The following is a 23,939-nucleotide window of genomic DNA, read 5'->3' on the forward strand; positions in this document are numbered from 1 at the left end:
GTTATCTTTTGAAATTGCATATAATGCATTTTGTTAAGGTGCAAAATAATGATTATTGATCTAATCAGTTCTATGAAATGTCCTGAGTCTTTACTATGCCACTGTACCAGTATTTTTCTTCTTTTCAATGGAAAATTTGACATTTATTTATTTTATTTTATTTTTTAAAAAAGATTTTATTTATTTATTTGACAGAGAAGGACAGCAAGAGCAGGAACACAGCAGGGGGATTGGGAGAGGGAAAGCAGGCTTCCCGCCGAGCAGGGAGCCTGATGCAGGGCTCAATCCCAGGACCCTGGGATCATGACCGGAGCCAAAGGCAGATGCTTAATGACTGAGCCACTCAGGCGCCCCCAAATTTGCGGCCATTCCATTTAACATTGAATAAGTTTAAGGTGTGCTTTTTGTCCTGTTATTTTGATACATCTATATGGTTATTGTTATAATGATATTTATCACCTCACATATTTATGGTATAATATTGTTTAATATAGCATATATATATATATATATATATATATATAGCATATATAGCATAGCTATTTTACTACTCATTATAAGTTTGTAACCTTAAACACTATTAGTCTTATCCCCCATTCCCTGCAAATACCATCTTATTTATTTTTTAAAGATTTTATTTATTTGTCAGAGCACAAACAGAGGGAGTGGCAGGCAGAGGGGAAAGGAGGCTCCCCGCTGAGCAAAGAGGCTGATGCAGGACGTGACCCCAGGACCCTGGGATCATGACCTGAGCTAAAGGCAGACACTTAACCCACTAAGCCACCCAGGTGTCCTTCTTCTTCTTCTTTTTTAAGTTTGATTTTTTTAAAGACTCCGCATATAAGTAGTAGAGTATTTCTTTGTCTGGTATGATGTGCTCAGTGGGCCTCCATGTTGCACATGTCAGGATTTTGTTCATTCTCCTGACTGTGTAATATTCCACTGCATATATATGGCGCATCTCATTAACAGTCTATCAACAGATCAATGGGTTAGGTTGTTCCCCTATGTGGCTATTGTGAACAACGCTCCAGTAAACATGACAGTGCGTATATCTTTTTGATACCCTGTTTTCATTTTGTTTGCCCATATATCTAGAAGTGGGTTTGCTGGATCATACGGCGGTTGTATTTTTAATTTTTTTGGAGGAAACTTTGTACTATTTTTCCAAAGAAACTGAACCAATTTACATTCCCACCGACAGTGTACAAGCTTTCCCTTTTCTCCCCATACTCGCCAGCACCTGCTTTTTTGTCTTTTTGATGATAACCATTCTAACATGTGTGAGCTTATAGTTCCTTGTGGTTTGTGTTTGTGTTTCCCTTATAATGAGGGATGTTAAGCATCTTTTCTTGTGTCCATTGGCCATTTAGATGGCTTCTTTGAAAAAAAAATCTCCATTTAATTTCTCTGCCCATTTTTAAGTTGAATTATTTGTCATTGATTTGTGCATTTTTTACCTTTTTTGGATAAATAACCCCATATCTGATACATGTTTTGCAAATACTTTCTCTCTTTCTGTAGGTTGTCTTTTCATTTTGCTAATTGTTTCTTTTGCTGTGCTGAATCAGTCAAGTTTGATGTAGCCCTATTTGTTGATTTTTTTTGGTATTTGTGCTATTGGTGTTCAGTCTAAAAAAATCATTGCCAAGACCAATGTTGAGGAGCTTTGTCCTTGTGTCTTATTTTGGGAGTTTTACAGTATTTGAGTTGACTTTTCTTGATTAAGATAAAAATTAGTTCGTTTATTTTAGATTTTATTTATTTATTTGACAGAGACACAGCCGGAGAGGGAACACAAGCAGGGGTAGTAGGAGAGGGAGAAGTAGGCTTCCTGCTTCAGGAGCCCGATGCAGGACTTGATCCCAGGACTCTGGCATCATGACCGGAGCTAAAGGCAGACACTTAATGACTGAGCCATCCAGGTGCCCCAAGATTAAAGTTAATTTTATTCTTCTACATGTTAGTATACAGTTTCTCCATCTTGGGCTCCCTTGTCAAATATTAGTTGACCATATATGCATGAATTTATTTCTGGACTCTTGATTCTGTTCCATTGGTCTCTGTGTCTGTTTTTACATCTGTTCCAGACCGTCTGGAATCAGGAAGTATGATTTTGTTCTTTGTTCTTCTTTCTCAGGATTTGTTCTTCTCCAGCTTTGTTCTTCTTTCTCAGTATTGCTTTGGCTATTTGGGGTCTTTTGTAATCCCACCGAATTGTAGGACTGTGTTTTCTACTTTTAAAAAGTTTCATCGGAGTCTTGATAGGGGTGCATTGCATTATGGGTGACTTTCATAGGTTGGATATTTTAACCTTTTTTTTTTTTTTTTTCCCATCCATGAGTAAGGTGTAATTTCCATATGCTTGTGTCCTTGATTTCTTTCCTTCTTTTTTTGGAGGTAGTTTTTTATTTTGTGGGTTTTTTTTTGTTGTTGTTGTTTGTTTGTTTTTAGATTTTATTTATTTGTCAGAGAGGGAGAGCACAGGCACAGGGGAGGGGCACAGGGAGAGGGAGAAGCAGACCCCCCTGAGCAGGAAGCCAGCGCGGAACTCGATCCCAGGACCCTGAGATCATGACCTGAGCCGAAGGCAGACACTTAACCGACGGAGCCACCCAGGCACCCCATTTTGAGTTTATTTTTGTGTATGGCGTGAGAAAATGGTCCAGTTTTACTCTTTTGGATGAGCTGTCCAGTTTTCCCAGCATCATTTGTTGAAGAAACCATTTTTTCTCATTGCCTGTTTTTCCTCCTCTGTTGTAGATTAGTTGGCCATATAAGGGTGTTTCTGGGCTCTCTATGCTGTTGGATTAATCTATGGGTTTAGTTTTTGTACCAGTTTTGTTTTGAGGATAATAGCATGGTGGTATAGCTTGCAATTGGGGAATGTGATGCCTCTAGCCCTGCTCTTCATTTTCAGGATAGCTTTGGCCATTAGGGGGTCTCATGGGGTTCCAAACAGATGTTAGTATTATTTGTTCTTGTTCTGTGAAAAATGCTATTGATATTTTGATAAGATTTCTTTGACTCTTTAGGTTGCTTTGTGTAGTATGGGCGTGCTCAATCCACGAGCATGGCTTATCTGCCCATTTCATGTCCTCTTCACTTCTCTCATCAATGTCTTCCAGTTTCGGAGTAAAGCCTTTCACCTCCTTGGTTAAATTTATTCTTGGGTACTTTATTCTATTTGATGCAATTATAAATAGGATTGTTTTCTCAATTTCTCTTGCTGTTATTGTATAGAAATGCAGCAGATTCCTGTAAGTTAATTTTGTGCCCTGCAAATATACCGAATTTATCAGTTCTAGTAGTTTCTTGGTAGAGTCTTTAGGGTTTTCTAAATATAATACTGTATCATCTGCAAATAGTGGTAGATACACTACTTCTTTATTGATTTAATAAATTTCTTTATTTCTTGTCTGATAGCTGTGGGTTGGATTTCCAGTACTATGTTAAACAAAATTGGCGAGAGTGTACTTTCTCATCTTGCTCCTGACTGTAGAGGGAAAGCTCAACCTTTTAGTGTTGAGTACGTTTAACTGGGATTAGTCCTATAAGATCCTCATTATATTGAGGTGTGTTTATACTCACTTTGTTGAGAGCTTTTATTATGATGGATATTTAATTTGTCAAAACATTTTTCCTGCATTTATCAAGATGACCGTGTGATTTATTTTAAAGATTTAAAAAATTTATTTATTTGACAGAGATCACAAGTAGGCAGAGAGGCAGGCAGAGAGAGAGGAGAAAGCAGCTCCCTGCTGAGCAGACAGCTGGAAGCGGGGTTTGATCCCCAGGACCCTGGGATCATGACCTGAGCCAAGGGCAGAGGCTTTAAAAACCCACTGAGCCACCCAGACTCTGACTGTATGATTTTTATCCTTCATTTTGTTAATGTAATGTGTCATACTGATCAGTATGCAGATAGTGAACAATTCTTGCATCTCTGGAATAAATCCCATTTGTTTGCTGTGAATGATCCTTTCGCTGAAAAATTGCTAGTATCATTGAGAATTTTTGTATCTGTTCATTAGGGATATTGAGGTGTAATTTCCTCTTTTATAATGTGTCTCGTTTTGACATTGGTGTCATGCTGGCTTTGTAGATTGAATTTGGAAGAGTTCCTTTCTCAATTTTTTGAAAGAGTTTGAGAAGACTAGATATGAACGATTCTCTAAATATTTGGTAGAATTCACCTGAGAAGCCATCTGATTTTGGACTTTGTTTAGGAGTTTTTTGATTGCTGATTGAATTTCCTTACTGGTAATTGGTCTGTTCAGATTTTCTTTTTCCTCCTGTTTCAGTCTTGGAAGAGCGTATGTTTCTAGGAATTTAGCAGTTTCCAGGTTGTCCAGTTTGTTGGCATGTAATTTTTTGTAGTAGTTTCTTAGAATCCTTTGTGTTTCTGTAGTGCGATTGTAACTTCTTTAATTTCTGATTTTATTTTAATTTTTAAAAAAGATTTTTTATTTTAATTTTTTAATTAAAATTTTAATTTAATTTTAAAAAAGGGGGAGCCAGATGTGGGACTCAATCCCAGAACTCTGGGATTGTGACCTGAGCCACCTAAGTACCCCTACACACGAATTCTTAATTAAGAGTGGATGTTGAATTCTGTGAACTGCTTTTTAGTTTCTTGCCTCAGGGTGGACTGAGGAGTGTCTGAGTGTCTTCATATGGGTTGTTTCTTAAGTAATTTTATTTAAAATAATCAGTATGCGAACGTGGCACATTTTGGTGCCAACCGCTCTTGACCCCAACATTTTCCTCTTAGAACTGTTTTTGTTGTGTCCCAAAGATTTTGAAATGTCCTTTCCATTTTCATTCATATCGAAGTATTTTTTTAATTTCCTCCGTGATTTCTTCGTTGACATCCTATATTGTTCAGTGACCCATTGTTTAACCTCCATGAAGAGATGCTTGATGAGATTTCAATCTTGAACTTATTGAGACTTGTTTTATGGCCCTAGGTGATTTATTCTCGAGATCGTTCTCCGTGTGCTTGAATGTGTATTGTGCTTCCTTTAGATGAAATGTTCTGTGTGTATCTGTTAAGTCCCTCTAGTCTCCTGGGTTATTTGAAGCCACTGTTTCTTTATTGGTTTTCTGTCGGAATGATCTATCCATTCCGGATAATGTAAGCGGAGTGTTCCCTTCTCTTCTTGTGTTACTGTTATTTTCTCCCTTTATGTCTATTAACATTTGCTTTATATATTTCAGTGCTGCTATGTTGGCTACATAGGTATTGAAAATCATGAAATTCTCTTGTTGGATTGATCCCTTTATCGTTGTGTAATGCTCTTTTTTTAATGGAAGTACGTTGATACAGTATCCTATTAGTTTCAACCGTATAGCATGGTGACTCAGCACTTCCATATGTTATGCTGTGCGTGCCTACCACAAGTGTGGCTCCCGTCTGTCACCATACAATGCTATCACCAGATCGCTGACTTTATTCCCTATGCTGTACCCTTTATCCCCTGGACTTTATCATCTCATAATGGGGAGCCTGTCTCTCCCAATCTTCTGTACCCATTGTGCTCATCCCCCCCATACCTCTTCCTCTCTGGCAACCATCAATTTGCTCTCTGTATTTATGGGTCTGGTTTTGCTTTTTGTTTACTCCTTTTTTTGTGTTTTAAATTCTACATTATAACTGAAATCATACAGCATTTGTTTTTTCTATCTGACTTAGCATCAACTTTGACATTTTAATTTTTATGTGCTTTGGTGTGGACCTCCTTAGATTCCTCTTGTTTGGAATTCTTTGTGATTCCTGATATTGGATGTCTGTTTCCTTCTAAGGGTTAGGGAAGTTGTCAGTAATTATTTCTTCCAATAAGTTTTCTGCCCCTTTTGCTCCCTCTTGTCCTTCTGGGACTTCTGTAATGAGAGGTTCATCTGCTTATTGGTGTCCAGCAGATCCCTCAGCCTATTCTGACTTTTTAAAATTCTTTTTTCTTCTTGCTGTTCACCTTGGGTGCTTTCCAGACTGTGCTCCAGACGTTGGTCTGTTCTTCTGCATCTGCTAATCTAGTGATTTCCTTTAGTGTATTTTTCATTTTAGTTACTGTATTCTTCAACTCCGATTGGTTCTTTCTTACAGTTTCTACCTTTTTTGAAGTTCTCACTGAGTTCTTCAACTCTTTTCTCCAGTCCGATGAATATCGTAATGATCATACTTCAAAATCTTGACTAGGGGCCCCTGGGTGGCTCAGTTGGTTACACGTCTGTCTTTGGCTCAGGTCATGTTCCTAGGGTCCTGGGATGGAGCCCCATGTCAGGCTCTCTGCTCAGTGGGGAGTCTGCTTCTCCCTCTGCCTTGGCTACTCCCCTTGCTTGTGTTCTATCTCTCTGTCAAATAAAATAAAATAAAATAAAATAAAAAAGACTTCATTAGGCATATTGCTTATTTCTGTTCCATTTAGTTCTTTTTCTGAGGTTTTTGTCTTGTTCTTTATTTTGGAGTATACCGCTCTATCTCCCCATTTTGCTTGACTTTCTGTATTTGTTTCTAGGAGTTAGGTGGAACTGCTCCTTCTCCTAAACTTGTTATTTATTTATTTATTTTTGAAGGATTTTATTTCTCTATTTGAGGGAGAGAGTGTGTGTGTGTACAAGTAGGAGACAGGAGGCAAAGAGGGAGGGAGAAGCAGGTTCCCCGCTGAGCAGGGAGCCCAACCTGGGGCTAGAACCCAGAACGCTGGGATCATGACCTGAGCTGAAGGCAGAGGCTTAACCAGCTGAGCCACCCAGGCGCCCCTCCTTCTCCTTAACTTGAATGGTCTTGTGTATGGTCCTCCCCTGTGTAGACTGTGCCTGGTGACTTTGGCTGGCTGGAGCTGTGGATCACAGGGCACTCCCTGCTGGGGCTGCCCTGGTGGGATGGCAGAGCTGAAGTGGGTGTGGACTGGGGTGGTCCTAAGGCTCTCCATGCAGAGGATGCCCTGGTCAAACACCTGAAGTTTGTGCAAGCCGGCGGGACCTAGGCCTCTCTGCATGGAGGGAGCCCCGGCAGGACAGCTGAAGCTGAAGTGGGTGCAAACTATGAAATGCACTTTTTTGGGTCTCTTGTTACAATTTTGTTTTTAAGTTTACTTGGTCTGATGAAAGTTCTGCTACTGAAGTTTTTCTTCATTTCCATTTGCATGGAATACCTTCCTGTCCCTTCACTTTGAGTCACTATGAGCATTTAGGTCTGAAGAGCAGGTCTTGCAGATAGCGTATAGGTGGCCCTCGTTTTTTATCCCTTTAGTCACTCTACTACCTCTGATTGGAACATTTAGTCCATTCACATTTAAAGTAATATTGATAGGTATATACATACATATTGCCATTCTGTTCATTGTTTTCTGGTAGTTTTGTTGTTCTTCTCTGTTCCTTTCTTGTTCTCTTCCCTTGTGATTTGATGTCTTTCTTCTTTTTTAAGTAAGCTCTGTGCTCGAATTCACAGCCCCAGGACTGAGAGTTGCATGCTCTGTCGACTGAGCCAGCCAGGCGCTCCTGATGTCTTTCTTCTTGAGTGTTTCACTTGGATTCCTTTGTCTTTATTTTTTGATTTGTGGTTACTATTGTCATAAAAAACAGACTAGGTATATCATAGTCTATTTTATTTTTATTTTTTACAATTTTATTTATTTATTTGACAGAGACCTTAAGTAGGCAGAGAGGCAGGCAGAGAGAGAATGAGAGGAGGAAGCAGGCTCCCTGCTGAGCAGAGAGCCCGATGCGGGGCTCGATCCCAGGACCCTGAGATCATGACCTGAGCCAAAGGCAGCGGCTTAACCCACTGAGCCACCCAGGCACCCCTATATATAGTGCTTTTAGGGGTGCCTGCCTGGCTCAGTCTGAAGAGCATCTGACTTTGGATCTCAGCGTCATGAGTTCAAGACACCACACTGGATATAAACATTACTTAAATAAACTTTTAAAAATGTGTGTGTGTATATATATATATATAGTGTGTATATATATAAAAAATATATGTGTATATATAATATATAAAAAAATATATATATAAATTATATATACCATATGTTTTATTATATACAAATTAAATCATATCAAATTATATAATATATTAATACAATACATTATTAATACATATTATATTAATAATCTATGAATATATATAAATATAAATATATATAAATATATATATATTTTTGCCTAGTTCTTTTTTTTTAACTTCTTTTCAGCTTAACAGTATTCATTATTTTTGCACCACACCCAGTGCTCCATGCAATCCGTTCCCTCTCCAATACCCACCACCTGGCTCCCCGAACCTCCCACTCCCTGCCCCTTCAAAACCCTCAGATTGTTTTTCAGAGCCCATAGTCTCTCATGGTTCACCTCCCCTTCCAATCTCCCTCAACTCCCTTCTCCTCTCCTACTCCCCTTGTCCTCCATGCTATTTGTTATGCTCCACAAATAAGTGAAACCATATGATAATTGACTCTCTCTGCTTGACTTATTTCACTCAGCATAATCTCCTCCAGTCCTGTCCATGTTGCTACAAAAGTTGGGTATTCACCCTTTCTGATGGAGGCATAATACTCCATAGTGTATATGGACCACATCTTCCTTATCCATTTGTCCGTTGAAGGGCATCTTGGTTTTTTCCACAGTTTGGCTACCGTGGCCATTGCTGCTATAAACATTGGGCTACAGTTGGCCCTTCTTTTCACTACATCTGTATATTTGGGGTGGGGGTGAATACCCAGTAGTGCAATGGCAGGGTCATAGGGAAGCTCTATTTTTAATTTCTTGAGGAATCTCCACACTGTTCTCCAAAGTGGTGCACCAACTTGCATTCCCACCAGCAGTGTAAGAGGGTTCCCCTTTCTCCACATCCTCTCCAACACATGTTTCCTATCTTGCTAATTTTGGCCATTCTAACTGGTGTAAGGTGGTATCTCAATGTGGTTTTAATTTGAATCTCCCTGATGGCTAGTGATGATGAATGTTTTTTCATGTGTCTGATAGCCATTTTTTGTCTTCATTGGAGAAGTGTCTGTTCATATCTTCTGCCCATTTTTTAATATGATTGTCTGTTTTGAAGCACTATATTTTTATTCTTGTCTTCCACATTTTATTTATTTGGCAGCATATATATATGTATATATATATATGCTTTTAAGATTCTTTATCTTACATGTTTGCTGCTTTGATTATTTTATTTTTAATGATTTTATTTATTTGACAGAGAGAGACACAGTGAGAGAAGGATCACAAGCAGGGACAGCGGGAGAGGGAGAAGCAGGCTTCCCACTGAGCAGGGCGCCCAATGTGGGGCTCGATCCCAGGACCCTGGGATCATGACCTGAGCCAAAGGCAGATGCTTAATGACTAAGCCACCCAGGCACCCCTGCTTTAATTATTTTGTGTCTTGGTGTGGACCTCTTTGGATTTATCTTTGGGGCTCCCTGTGATTTCTCCATCTCGATGTCTGTTTCTGTTAGAAAAGTTTTCAGCCATTATTTCTTTAAGTAAATTTTCTGCCCCTTTGTTCTCTCTTCTCCTTCTGGGAACCCCAAAATGCAAATGTTAGTATTTTTGATATTGTCCCAGAGGTCCTTTAACCTTCCCCCCTTTAAAATGTTTTTCTTTCTTTTTGCTATTCAGTTTAGATGATTTCCACTATTACCTTCCATACCCCCAATCTGTTCTTTTGTACCTTCTAATCTGCCGTTGATATAATTTAGTGTATTTTTCATTTCAATTACTGTATTCTTCAGCTTTTGTTCTTAAAAAAATTTTTTTGGGGGGGCACCTCAGTGGCTCAGTCAGTCAAGTGTCTGACTCTTGATCTCGGCTCAGGTCTCAATTTCAGGGTTGTGAGTTGAAGCCCCATGTTGACCTCCACGCTGGGTGTGAAGCCTACTTTAAAAATTTTGGTGGGGGCGGGAGGAGTATAGTTGTTATTCAGTGTTAAATTAGTTTTAGCTGCACTACATAATGATTTGTTAATTCTATACATTATGTAATTCTTACTAAAGTAAGTGGAGTTGATTGGTCTTACTAATGATTTTTATATTCTTTAATTTTAGACTTTTATTTATTTAAGATTTTAAAATGTTTAAGTAATTTCTGTACCCAATGTGGGACTTGAACTTTGAACTCTGAGATCCAGAGTTGTATGCTCTATGGACTGAGCCAGCCAGGCACCCCTGTTAATTTTATTTATTTTTTTAAAAGATTTTATTTATTTATTTGACAGATCACAAGTAGGCAGAGAGGCAGGCAGAGAGAGAGGAGGAAGCAGGCTCCCTGCGGAGCAGAGAGCCCGATGTGGGGCTCAATCCCAAAACCCTGGGATCATGACCTGAGCCGAAGGCAGAGGTTTTAATCCACTGAGCCACCCAGGCGCCCCACCCTTGTTAATTTTAAAAATACTTTCTTTTTGTGGAACTCAGTTCATTCACTTTTCTCCAAGTTTGGTGAATATTTTAATGATCATTACCTTGAAATTTTTATCAGGTGTATTTCTTATCACCATTTTGAATAGTTCTTTTTCTGGGTTTGTCTTATGCTTTCATTTGGAACACATTGCACTGTCTATTTTGTATGACTATGTGTTACTTTCCACTCTACATTTTACTCAGGTAGCTCTGTCGTCTGGTCTTGAAGATAGTGACCTTATGGAGAAAGTGTGCTGTGGGGTCCACATCACAACCCCTCGGGTCACTTGAACAGGCACTGCAGGGCTGTCCTCTGTGGGTGGTGCGTACACCCTCCTTTTGAGACCGGGCTGTGTCTGCTGTGAGCGTACTGGGGAGTGCAGTTCGACCTGGGTGCAGCTGTCCAAGACGCCCATTCATGACTGTTGTAGGCATTAGGTGGCAGGCCTGTCCCCAGGGAAGGAGTCACATTGGAGGGTTGCCAGTCTGGCTGAGGCTTCCCACCATGTATGCCAGAGTGCGGACTGCTTTGGAGGGGGCGCCTTCATGGGTAGGTGCATTGGGTGGGGCAGGAAACACCCGGGCAGAGCAAGGGTGCTAGAAAGGTAGATGGAGAGTGTTAGAACTTTGACACCAGTGTCAAGCCAGCTTGGCTAAAGGCGGGCAAGAAAGATGACCCCTGGCAGCACTTCCACATCCAGAGAAAGTTCCTGTAGATTCCTGCCCCTCCAACACATGCCCCAAATTAGTCAATACATTTCCTACATGGATGGCCCAGATGCTTTGGGAACTGCTGCCTCTGCACTGTGTGCTGTCCCTTTAGGAGCGTGGGCCCGCTTTCCTATAGCTTTTCAGCTCTCCCAGACGTAAGCTCTGCTGATTTTCAAAGCTAGATGTTATGGGGGGTTTACGTCCCCCATGTGGGTCCTCACAGTGGGAGATGGGCTTGAATCCCTCTTTCCTTGGGGAGGACCTCTGGGCCTATGATACCCTTCCTGCTTGTGGGTTGCCTTGTGGGCTTTTGGTTCTCAACCAAAATGTGTCTCTTCCTTCCTGCCTTTCTCAATATGGCTTTTCTTTGTATTTTTAGTGGTGCCAAAGGTGTTTTGCTATTTTTCAGACTGATCTCTGAGACCATTCTCTACATAGTTGGAGCCCGGGCCTGTCCAGGGGGGAAGTAGGTCTTCCTCCTCCAATACTCACTCTTTTCTCTGATTTATTGCTGTCTTGCAGTTTTCAGAGTAGAGCTATTTTAGCTCTGTAGTTAAATTTATCCCTAAGTACTTTAATCTTTTTGATGCTATTATAAGTGGCATCATTTACTTTTTTGAGTAACTTGTTGTTAGTGCCCAGAAATGTTACTGATTTTTGTGTATTAATTTTGTATCCTTCAACTTTATTCATTCATTAGATCTAACAGATTTTTGATGGAGTCTTTAGTATTTTCTAAATATAAATTTTTAAAAACCTGCAAATGGATACTTCATCCTTTCCAACTGTGATGCCTTTAATTTCTTTTTCTTGCCTGATTGCTCTGGGCAGGACTTCCAATACGAGGTCAGTTAGGAGTGGTGAGAGTGGATGCCTTTTATTGGTTTCTTGGTCTTAGAGGAATAGCTTTCAACCTTGCATTATTGAGTATGATGTTGGCTCTAAGCTTGTCCTACGTGGCCTTTATTATGTTGGGGTACTTTCCTTCTGTTCTTCATTTAAGAATTTTTGTCATGAAAGTGTGTAGAATTTTGTCATATGCATTTCAGTGTCTGTTTAAATGACCGTACATTTTTTCCCCTTTCATTCTATTAATGTGATCTATAACATTGATTTCTGTGTATGTTGAATATCCTTGTATTCCAAAGTAAATCCCACTTGATCATGGTGAATGAACCCTTTAGTATACTGCTGAATTCAGTTTGCTAGTATTTTCTTGAGAATTTTCATCTCTCTCTCTCTCTCTCTCTTTATAAATAAAGATTTTATGTATTTATTTGAGAGAGAGATCAGGAGCAGGAGGAGGAGCAGAGGGAGAAGCAGGCTCCCCGCTGAGCAGGGAGCCAGATGCAGGGCTCCACTCCAGGACCCTGGGATCATGACCTGAGCCGAAGGCAGACGCTTAATGACTGAGAAACCCAGGCGCCCCTTCATATCTCTTTTCAATCAGGGATATTGACCTGTAGTTTACTTTTCTGGTATTGTGCTTATATGGCTTTGGTGCCAGAGTGATGCTGATCTTAAAAAAAAAAAAAAAAAGTTGGGGGTACCTGGATGGCTCAGCGGGTTAAAGCCTCTGCCTTTGGCTCAGGTCATGATCCCAGGGTCCTGGGATCGAGCCCTAAATTGGGCTCTCTGCTCAGCAGGGAGCCTGCTTCCTCCTCACTCTCTCTCTGCCTGCTTCTCTGCCTACTTGTGATCTCTGTCTGTCAAATAAATAAATAAAATCTTTAATAAAAAAAAAGTTTGGAAGTGTTCCCTTCTTTCTAATTTTTTTGGGGGAAGAATTGGAGGAGTTTTGGCATTATTCCTGTAAATGATTGGTAAAATTCACTAGCGAATCCATCTGGTCCTGGGTACTTCTTTGGAAGATTTTTTAAAAATGTATTTTATTATTATTATTTTTTAAACTATTTTCATTAACATATAATGTATTATTTGCTCAGGGATACAGATCTGTGGATCATCAGGCTTACACATTTCACAGCACTCATCATAGCACATACCCTCCCCAGTGTTTGTAACCCTAAAATTTATTTTTTTCATTTAAATTCAGTTAGCCAAAAATCTTTGGGAGATTTTTGATTAATGGTTGACTCTCCTTACTAGTGTTTTGTCTGTTTAGCTTTTCTATTTCTTCTGGATTCCTTTTTGGTATGTTATATATTCTAGGGTTTTCTCTATTTCTTACAGATTTTCCATTTTGGTATATAGTTGTTCATAGTAGTTTATTATAATAATTTATACTCCTGTATTAACAATTATGAGGTCTCATTTTTCTTTATGATTTTGTTTTGTTCATTGTGGTTTCCTTTTTTCCTTGGTTAGTCTAGCTAAAAGTGTAATTTTATCCCTTCAAAGGACCAACTTGTAGTTGTTAATTTTTTCTATTTTTTTTTCTGTATTTGACTTATTTCTGCTCTAATCTGCATTACTTCTTTCTTCAACTGTGGGGTTAGTTTTTTTCTAAGTCCTTAAGATATAAAGTTAGGTGGTTTGAGATCTTTGTTTCTTTATGCTGGTGTTTATGGCTATAAATGTCTCTTTCTGAACTGCTTTTAAAAAAATTTTAGTTGGCATAGTTTCAGGCACACAACACAGGGATTCAACAGTTGCGTATATTAAACAGTGCTTACCACCACAGGTGTAGTTATCATAGATCACCATGTAAAAGTATTTCAATTACAATATTAGTGACCATATTATGCTGTAATTTTCATCTCTGTGTCTTACTTTAGAACATGAAGTTCATACCCTTTACCTATTGGATTCATCCTCCACATTCTTGCCTCAAGTTATCGCCTGTTTTTTGTTTTTGTCTTGTTTTGTTTTTTGGTATTTGTCCAGTGTTTGTTTGTTTGTTTTGGTTTTTTTTTTTTTTTTTTTTTTTTTGCTTGTTTTGTTTTAGATTCCACCTACAGGTGAAATCACAAGATGTTTTCCTCTGGCTTATTTCACTTAGCATAATACCCACTAGATCCATCCATATTGTTGCAAATGACAACTTTCATTGTTTTTTTTTTTTTTTTGTGGTTGAATAATGTGTCATTGTATTATTACCACGTTTTCTGTGTGTGCATTCATCTTTTTCTTTCTTTTTTTTTTTTTTTTAAAGTAGGCTCTTTGCCCAAAATAGGGCCTGAACTCAGTCCCAAGACAGAGTTGCATGCTTTACTGACTGAGCCAGCCAGGGACCCCTGCATTCATTCATTGATTTAAAATACCGCTTTGGCAGCACATATACTACAGCCGGAATGATACACAGAAGATGAGCATAGCCCCTGCGCAGGGGTGACATCCACATTTGTGAAGCATTCCATAATTTTTATATATACGATGGAATATTACCCAGCCATCAGAAAAAGAAATCTTACATTAGCAACGAAGTGGATGGAACTAGACTAACCCAAATAGGTCAGAAAAAGGCAATTACCCTATGACTTCACTTACATGTGGAAATTAAGAAACAAAACAGGATCATAGGGGAAGGGAGGGGAAACTAAAGTAAGATAATATCAGAGAGGGAGACAAACCATGAGACTCTCAACTATAGGAAACGCACTGAGGATTGCTGGAGGGGAGGGGAGGGGGGATGGGGTGACTGGGTGATGGGCACTGAGGGCACGTAATGTGAAGAGCACTGGGTGTTGAGTGCAGTTGATGAATCACTGACCTCTACTTCTGAAACTAGTGATACGCTGCATGTTGAGTAATTGAATTTTAATAAATAAATTTTAAAAAAGAAACTGGGATTATTAGTGTAAGGAAATATTAGTGTAAGAAAATATTAGTGTAAAAGTGAGGTGTGAGCAGGGCAAAATGTAAGTGTAAAATGGGAGGATCTTTTCCCTTCAGCATTCAGAAGGCAAGCTATTCTTTCCAGGCAGCTGATATTTATCAGCAAGTATTAGGGTTCTCTAGAGAAAGAGAAGCAATAGGATGGATATTGGTCTAGCTCTGTAGGATGGGTATCCATATATAGGTTGAGCTTATAAATTTATAGATTAGGATATATGGATTAGGACTTGTCTGCTCCCCTATCAGCGTGAAAAGACTTGGCTCACACAATAATAGAGGGTAGTAAGTCCCAAGAGGCGCTGTAGGCAAACTGGAAACCAGGAGAGTTGATTGTTGTAGTTCTCATCTGAAAACCAGCCGGCTTGAGACCCAAGAAGAGCTGTTTCAGTTGAAGTCCAAAGGCCAAAAAAAATTCAAATACAACTCAGGGAGGAGAAGTTTCCTCTTCCTTGGGGCAGGGGGGTGGGGTGGTGGATCAGCCTTGTCTTGCTGTTTGGGCTTTCAGCTGACTGGATGAGATCCACCGACATCTTGAAGGGCAATCTGCTTTACTCAGAAGCCATTTTAATGTCTATCATTCTAACCAGTTGTGTATATATTTTTTTAATTTTTAAAAAAAGATTGTGTTTATCTGACAGAGGTACAGCGAGAGAGGGAACACAAGAAGGTGCCGTGGGAGAGGGAGAAACAGACTCCCCACTGAGCAAGGAGCCCGATGTGGGGCTCCATCCCAGGACCCTGGGATCATGACCTGAGCCAAAGGCAGACACTTGATGACTGATCCACCCAGGTGCCCTGTTGTGTATCTTCTTCTTCTTCTTCTTTTTTTTTTTTTTTAATATTTTAAAAAAAGATTTTATTTATTCATTTGACAGAGATCACAAATAGGCAGAGAAGCAGGCAGAGAGAGAGAGAGGAGGAAGCAGGTTCCCTGCTGAGCAGAGAGCCCGATGCGGGGCTCGATCCCAGGGCCTGAGCCGAAGGCAGAGGGTTTAACCCACTGAGCCACCCAGGCGCCCTGTTGTGTATCTTTTAAAGACTTGATACAAGGGTACACATATCCCTCCCTCGAAATCTCTTTCAAAGCAGAAAAATAAAGGAGAGGAATGAAAGAAAAATATAAAAAAATATTGCTTCAATAAGCATAGGGATGTGTATATCTTTTTAAATTAGCGTTTTTGTTTTCTTTGGGTACATACCCATTAGTGGAATTGCTGGATCGTAGTTTTTTTTTTTCCTTCACTCCCTCTCTCTCCTTTTCTTTTCCTCTTTCTTTCTTCCCTTGATTTTATTTATTTGAGAGAGAACATGAGCTGGCAGGGGAGGGCAGAAGCAGAGGGAGAAGCAGGCTTCCTTCTGAGCAGAGAGTCCTACGAAGGCCTTGATCCCAGGACCTCAGGATCGTGCATGAACAGAGCCAGAGGCAGACTCTACCAACTCAGGCCCCTCAGGCACCCTTTATATTTCTATGTTTAAATTTTTGAGAAAACTCTATGCTGTTTTGCTTAGTGGCTGCACCAGTTTGCATTCCCACCAACAATGTAAGAAGGCTCCCATTTCCTTACGTGGCCACTGACACTTACTGATTGTTTTCTGTCACGCTAGCCATCTGCACAGGTGGGAGGCAATAGCACACTGTGGTTTTGATTTGCATTTCCCTAATGATTAGTGACTCTGAGCATCTTTTCGTGTGTCAGTTGGCCATCAGTGTGTCTTCTTTGGACAAATGTCTATTTAGATCCTTTGCCCATTAAAAAATTTCATTTTTATCTTGGTGTGTTGTAGGAGTGTTGTAATAGTTTTGATAATAACCCCTTATTGGATACTTTATTTGTAAATATCTTCTCCCACTCAGTAGGTTGCCTTTTTGTTATGGTTTTTTCTTTCCTGTGCAAAAGGTTTTTTAGCTTGATGTAATTCCAATTGTTTACTGTTGCTTTTGTTTCCGTTGCCTGAGAAGACAGATTCAGACAAGATCTGGCGCGTTCAGGGTTGTATGGCCGTAGACAGAAGACAGAGTCAGAAAAATGTTGCTAAGGCTTAGGTACAAAAGATTACTGCCTGCTTTCTTTTAGGAATGTTCTGACTTCAGGTGTTACATTTAGGTCTTCAGTTCATCCCGAGTTTGTGTGTATGCGATAAGAAAGCGGTCCAGGTTCATCGTTTTGCATGTAGCTATCTGGTTTTCCGAGCCTTGATTTAAGAGACTCACTTTTCTCCATTGTGTACACTTACCTCCTTTGTCATAGATGAATAGACCATATAATCATGGGTTATTTCTGGCCCCTTATCCTGCTCATTAATCTATATGTCCTTTTTTGTGTGGCTGTACCATACTATTTTGATTACTATAGCATTGTAGTGTATCTTGAAATCTGGGATTGTGACACCTTCAACTTTGTTCTACTTGCTCAAGGTTATTTTGGGTACTCAGTGTCTTTGGGGGATTAGAATTATTTATTCTGGTCCCGTGAAAAATGCCATTTGTATTTTGATAGGGATTGCATTGAATCTGCAGACTGCTTGGGGTAATACGGACATTTAAACAATATTGATTCTTCTACTACAGGAGAATGATGTATATTCTCATTTGTTTGTGTCAACTTCAATTTCCTTCATCAAAGTACTGGAAGGAGAAGAAAAAGAGAAGGGGCAGAAAACTCAAGGGTTAAGAGCTGAAAATTTCCCCAGTGTGGTGCAGGAAACAGATACCCAGGTCCAGGAAGTACAGAGAGCCCTAAACATGATGAAATCAAGTTACCCACCCTGACACATAAGAATTAAAGTGTTAAAGGATAAAGCCATTCCACGTCTTTTGGAGAATTTAAGTTATTACATGTAAATTAATTATTGATTACATGTAAAGTAATAATTAAAGTAATTATACATGTAAAGTAAAGTGATTATTGATAAGGACTCACTGTTACCATTTTGTTTTCTGGCTGTTGTGTAGATTCATTCTTCCTATATCTTTTAAAATCTGTTTTCTTTGGCTTTTTATCATTTTTTTTTAAATGTTAAGTATTAGAGGCTTTTCCCTTATAGTTACAGTGAAGCTTACCTAGAACATCTTAAAACTATTTTAAACTGGTAATAGCTATAATAGAATTCTTAAACTTTTCATTTTAACCGCTTCTCCCCTGTGTTTGGGCAAGACCACTGCCTGAGCTCTAAGAGGGGTGCCAGCAGCTGACAACTGTTGGGTAGGGCTGCTAGCTTTGCTCCTTTCCCAAGCAAGGCTGTACGATGGACCCTGCAGTTGCTTGGGTTCTCAGGTCACGTTTACTACTTGTTGGGACTAGTTATGGTAGTCAGTAGCAGGTGGGGCTATGAATTAGCTTCCCTTTCCCATCAGGGAGCAGGAAGGGGCTCACGGTCTGCGCGGTTCATTGGTTGGAGACCCGAGTAAGGTGAGACTCTGCACTGAATTCCAGAGCCGTACAAGGGCACGGGTTTTGTCCTGCAGACAGGGAAAGCCATCGGCTGTGTTGTCTGTTCAGGAGTCACTGTGAGCAGGTTGTTGAGTGGGCTACACAGCTTCCCATGTGTTCTGGTCAGGATCTCTGATCAGGCGAGCCGAAGGTCGCATTCTGCAGGGGGCAGGGTCATGAATTAGTTTCCCTTTCTGAGAAAAGTGGGGCAAAGAGCTTCAAGGTGATGAGGCTCTTGGTTTGTGGTTTTGACTAAGCCGACCTGGGCCCCACGTTCCGTGGCTGCGTAGAATGATCAGTGTACTCTGGCGACTGTCATTTCTGCCTGACACATCCCATGCTTCAGCCTTCTTGGGCTGCGCAGCTTTTGGGCGTTCTTGTGGGCCATTTCGGTCCAGTGGGCCTGGGAGCTACACTGAGCAATGGACCAGGCCTTGACTCGGCTTTCCTGAATGGTCAGGGACAGACCAGTCTCGAGGCCTGGCAAAGCTCCATGTCGGGCGGACTTGCATCCTGCTGAGACCTTTAAATGGCCTACATTACCACCTTGGTTCTGCGGATGAGCCAGACTCCTGGTTGGGACTGTTGGAGTGCCACAGGCAGGAGTTCAGTCTGCCATGGTCCAGCTGCTGGCTGTTGGAAGCTTCTGCCTCTTTCTCCATCACAATCAGTTTGCCAGTGGTCAAGCTCTGCACATACCCCTGCAAAATTTTGTGGAGTGATACTGGAGTTGGGGCTCTGAAGAAGTGACCCATAATTCTGGGGGAGCTGTAAATTTACCCTGAGCTTTCTTTCCCCACTGGAGGGACTGTAGGCTTAGGGGACCTCTCATGGCGTGCTGCCGAACTGGCCTGGGGGAGGGCCAGTATGGTCGGCATGTAGCCCCCTACTCCTCTTCTGTGGTCTTTCTAGGTTTCTTTTTTTTCTTTTCTTTTTTTTTTTAATAAGAATTTTTTAAAAGATTTTATTAATTTATTTGACAGAGAGAGAGAGAAAGATCACAAGTAGGCAGAGAGGCAGGCAGAGAGATAGGAAGAAGCAGGCTTCCTGCTGAGCAGAGAGCCCAATGCGGGGCTTGATCCCAGGACCCTGAGATCATGACCTGAGCCAAAGGCAGAGGCTTAACCCACTGAGCCACCCAGGCACCCCAATCTTTCTAGGTTTCTGAGTGTGCTTCGGCTTGACATCTCAGGGGTGTCTTGTTTATGAATAGTTGTGAGTTCTTGTGAGGGGGAGAGGAGTCATGGATGACCTTTTCACCAATCTTGGTGACGTGACTCTCCAAGATCTTTCTGATTTCTTAATAGATGCATTCATTGCTATAAAATTCTCTGCTTTTACATCATCCCCTAGGTTTTGATATGTTGTGTTCCCATTTCCATCTGTTTTGCGATTTAAAAAAATTTTTTCCTTTTTATTTCTTCTTAGACTTACTGGTTATGCAAGTGTGTGTTTTTAGTTTTCACATTTATTTGTAGATTATCCAGCTTTCCCCTTGTTGATTTTTAGTTTCATACCATTGTGGCTGGAAAAGATAGTTGGTGTAATTTGGGGGCTTCTTAAACTGGCTGAAACCCGTTGTGTGTCCTACCGTGGGATCTCTCCTGGTGACTGTTCCGTGTGCATTTGAGAAGAATCTATATTCTGCAACTTTCGTCCTGTGGCTTGGGCATTCCATAACTGCAAGCTTGTACCTTACTCTTTTTTTTTTTTTTTTTTAAAGATTTTATTTATTTATTTGAGAGAGAGAGAATGAGAGAGAGAGAGCCTGAGAAGTAGGAGGGTCAGAGGGAGAAGCCGACTCCCCGCCGAGCAGAGAGCCCGATGCAGGACTCGATCCCAGGACTCCAGGATCATGACCCGAGCTGAAGGCAGTCGCCCAACCAACGGAGCCACCCAGGCGTCCCTACCTCTTACTCTTTTACCCAAGTTTCTCATCCCTCCATCCTTTTCCCTCTAACAACCACCAGTTCTCGGTTTTTCTGGTCTACTTCTTTCTGTATGTTGGATGGTGGTTCTTTTTGCATTTTACATTTAAGTGAAATCATTTGTCTTTGTCTGAATTCACTTAGCATAAGTGAAGTCACTTACTGACTTACTTAACTTAGCATAATACCCTATCCATCCATCCATGTTGTTGCAAATGGCAAGATCTCATTTTTTTCTTATGGCTGAGTAATATTCCTTTATACACATACATTTATGTATGTATTATCTATGTATAAATTTATATATGTATTATATATGTATAAATGTATATATATAAGCACACATAAAATCTTTATATGTATATAAAAACTTTACATAAAGTTTTTATATACATATAAAGATTTTATTTGTCAGAGAAGGCACAATCAGGGGAGCAGCACTTAAGTTGCTTCCATATTTTGACGATTATAAATAATGCTGTAGTCAACGTGGTGTGTGTAGCTTTTCAAATTAGTGTTTTCATTCTCTTTGGGTAAATATTCAGGAGTGGAATTACTGGGTCATATGGTATCCTATTTTTAATTTTTTGACAAACTTTTATAGTGTTTTTCCAACAGTGAACACACCAATTTACATTCTTGTAGTGCATACAGGCTCCTTTTTCTCCAAATCCTCACCAGCACTTGTTACTTCTTGTTTTGCTTCTAACTATTCTGACAACCGTGAAGTGATAGCTTATAGTGGTTTTGATCTGCATTTTCATGATGATCAGTGATGTCGAGCATCTTCTCATGTGTCTGTTGGCCACCTGTATGTAGGTCCTTGGAAAAATGACTACTGGGAAAAATACCTATTCAGATCTTCTGCCCATTTTTAAATGGATTTTTTTTTTTTGGTGTTGTATAAGTTCTTTATATATTTTGGATACTAACCCCTTATCAGATGTATCATTTGCAAATATCTTCTCTGGTTCAGTAGGTCACTTTTATGTTTTGAAGATGGCTTCCTTTACTATACAAAAGCTTTTTATTTTGGTGTAGTCTCCTACTAGTATGTTCACTTCTGTTGTCCTTGCCTAGGAGTCCTATCTAGAAAAATGTTGCTGAGGCCAATGTCTGCCTCTGTTTTCATTTAGGAGTTTTATGGTTTCAGGTCTCACTTTTAGGTCTTTGATCGATTTTGAGTTTATTTTTGTGTATGGTGTAGGAAAGTGATTTAATTCTTTTATGTGGAGCTCTCCAGTTTTCCCAGCACCACTGATAAGAGACTTTGTTTATTTTATGGGGACATAAAATTTCAGTTTTCTGAGGTAAATACCAAGAGACGAATTTCCAGGTCTCATGATAAAGTAAGATTTTTACATCTTTACTTTAATGACCCAGTGCTTACCAGAACATGGGCACTCCTTAACCCCCATCACCTGTTTAATCAGCCATGCATCTCCCCTTGAGTAACCATCAGTTTGTTCTCTATAGTGAAGAGTTTCTGGGTTTGTCTCTCTCTGCACTTTTTTCCCTTTTGCTTATTTTGTTTCTTAGATTCTACACATGAGTGAAATCATAAGGATGGTATTATTTTTTTCTCTGACTGATTTCATGTAGCACTGTGCTCTCTAGCTCCAGCCATGTCATTGCAAATGGAAAGATTTCTTTTTTTTTTTTAATGGCTGAATAATGTGTGTGTGTGTGTGTGTGTGTGTGTGTGTGTGTACACATCTTTATCAGTCACTAGACATTTGGGCTGCTTTCATATTTTGGCTATTATAAACAATGCTGCTATAAACATAGGGGTGTATGTAGCCCTTTGAATTGGTGTTTTTGTGTTTAGATTAATACCCAGTAGTGTGATTGGTGGGTTATAAGGTGGTTCTATTTTTTAATTTTTTGAGGAACCTCCATACTGTTTTCCTGAGCAGCTGCATCAAGTTTTCATTCCCACCAACAGTGCAACAGAGTTCCCCTTGTTCTACATCTTTGCCAACACCTGCTGTTTATTATTTTTTTCAGCTATTTTGACAGGTGTGAGGTGATATCTCATAGGTTTGTTATTTTGTTTGTTTGTTGGTTTGTTTGTTTTGAGTGGGAGAGAGAGTAGGGAGAGGAGCAGAGGGAGGGAGAGGATCTATGCAGGCTCCATGCTGGGCTCGATCTCAGGACCCTGAGCCATAATCAAGAGCTGGACACTTTACTGACGGAGCCCCTACTCGTTGTGGTTTTGATTTGCATTTCCCTAAGAAGTGGTGATGAGCATCTTTTCGTGTGTGTGTTGGCCATCTGGATGCCTTCTTTGGAGAAATGTCTGTTCATGTCTTCTGCCCATTTTAAAAATTGGATTGTTTGTGTTTTGGGTGTTGTATAAGTTCTTGATGTATTTTGGATACTAATCCTTTGTTAAATATGTCATTTGCAAGTATCTTCTCCCATTCTGTAGGTTGCCTTTTAGTTTCGTTGACTGGTTCCTTTGCTCTGCAGAAGCTTTTATTTTGATATAGTCCCAATAGTTGATTTTTGCTTTTGTTTCTCTTGCCTCAGTGGAACTATCTAGATGTCAGAGAAATTACTGCCAGTGCTCTCCTCTAGGGTTTTTATGGTTTCCATTCTCACATTTAGATCTTTATTCCATTTTGAATTTATTTTTGTATATGGTATAAGAAAGTGGTCCAGTTTCATTCTTTTGCCTGTTGCTGTCCAGTTTTCCCAACAACATTGGTTGAAGAGACTGTCCTTTTCCAATTGGACATTCTTTCCTGCTTTGTCAAAGATTAATCGACCATATAATTGTGGGTTTATTTCTGCATTTTCCATTCTGTTCCATTGATTGATGTGTCTGTTTTTGTACCAGTACCATACTATTTTGATTAATACAGTTTTACAACATAAGTTGGAACCTGGCATTATGATGCCTCCAGATTTGCTTTTCTTTTTTAAGATCGCTCTGGATTATCTGTGGTCTTCTGTGGTTCCATATATATATTAAGATAATTTGTCCTAGTTCTGTGAAAAAAATTTGTGGTATTTTGAGAGGGATTACATTAAATGTGTATATTGCTTTGGGTAGTGTAGACATTTTTATAATATTCTTCTAGTCTAGGAGCATGGAATATCTCTCCCTTTCTTTGCATCACCTTGAATTCCTTTGATCAGTGTTGTATAGTTTTCAGAGTATAGGTCTTTCACGATTATGTTTATTCCTAGGTATTTTATCATTTTTGGTGCAACTGTAAATGGGATTGCTTTCTTAACTTATCTCTCTGCTGCTTCATTATAGGTGTGTAGAAATGCAGCAGAATTCTGTACACTGATATTGTACCCTTTGACTTTACTAAATTCACTTATCAGTTCTAGCAGTTTTTTGGGTAGCGTCTTTAGGGTTTTCTACAGTATCATGTCACCCGCAAATAGTGAAAGTTTGACTTCTTTCTTACCATTTGGATGCCTTTTGTTTCTTTCTGTTGTCTAATTGCTGTGACTAGGACTTTCAACACTATGTTGAATAAAAGTGATGGGAGTGGACTTCCTTCTTTTGTTTCTGACTTGGGAAAGGCTCTCAGTTTTTCTCCACTGAACATGATGTTGGTGTGGGTTTTTCTTTTTTTTTTTTTTTTTTTCTTTTTTTTTAAAAGATTTTATTTATTTATTTATTTGAGAGAGAGACAGTGAGAGAGAACATG

The 23,939-nt window shown here is 39.7% G+C and overlaps 1 protein-coding gene, 1 long non-coding RNA gene and 1 other non-coding gene across 14 annotated transcripts in view; 2 read left to right on the forward strand and 1 right to left on the reverse strand.

The window, feature by feature from the left end:
- Nucleotides 1–23,939, forward strand: part of LOC131812394 (uncharacterized) — a 279,095-nt gene that overhangs the window by 216,876 nt on the left and 38,280 nt on the right. The window lies entirely within an intron of this gene.
- The window catches only part of PIP5K1B (phosphatidylinositol-4-phosphate 5-kinase type 1 beta), a 323,529-nt gene that overhangs the window by 309 nt on the left and 299,281 nt on the right, over nt 1–23,939 (reverse strand). The gene's annotated exons all lie outside the window — the stretch shown is intronic.
- Nucleotides 14,335–14,437, forward strand: LOC131813313 (U6 spliceosomal RNA). Its single transcript, XR_009346733.1, has one exon. It is a non-coding gene; the product is annotated as a U6 spliceosomal RNA (small nuclear RNA).

Source organism: Mustela lutreola, chromosome 12, assembly GCF_030435805.1.
Source record: "Mustela lutreola isolate mMusLut2 chromosome 12, mMusLut2.pri, whole genome shotgun sequence".
Taxonomy (NCBI): Eukaryota; Metazoa; Chordata; class Mammalia; order Carnivora; family Mustelidae; genus Mustela; species Mustela lutreola.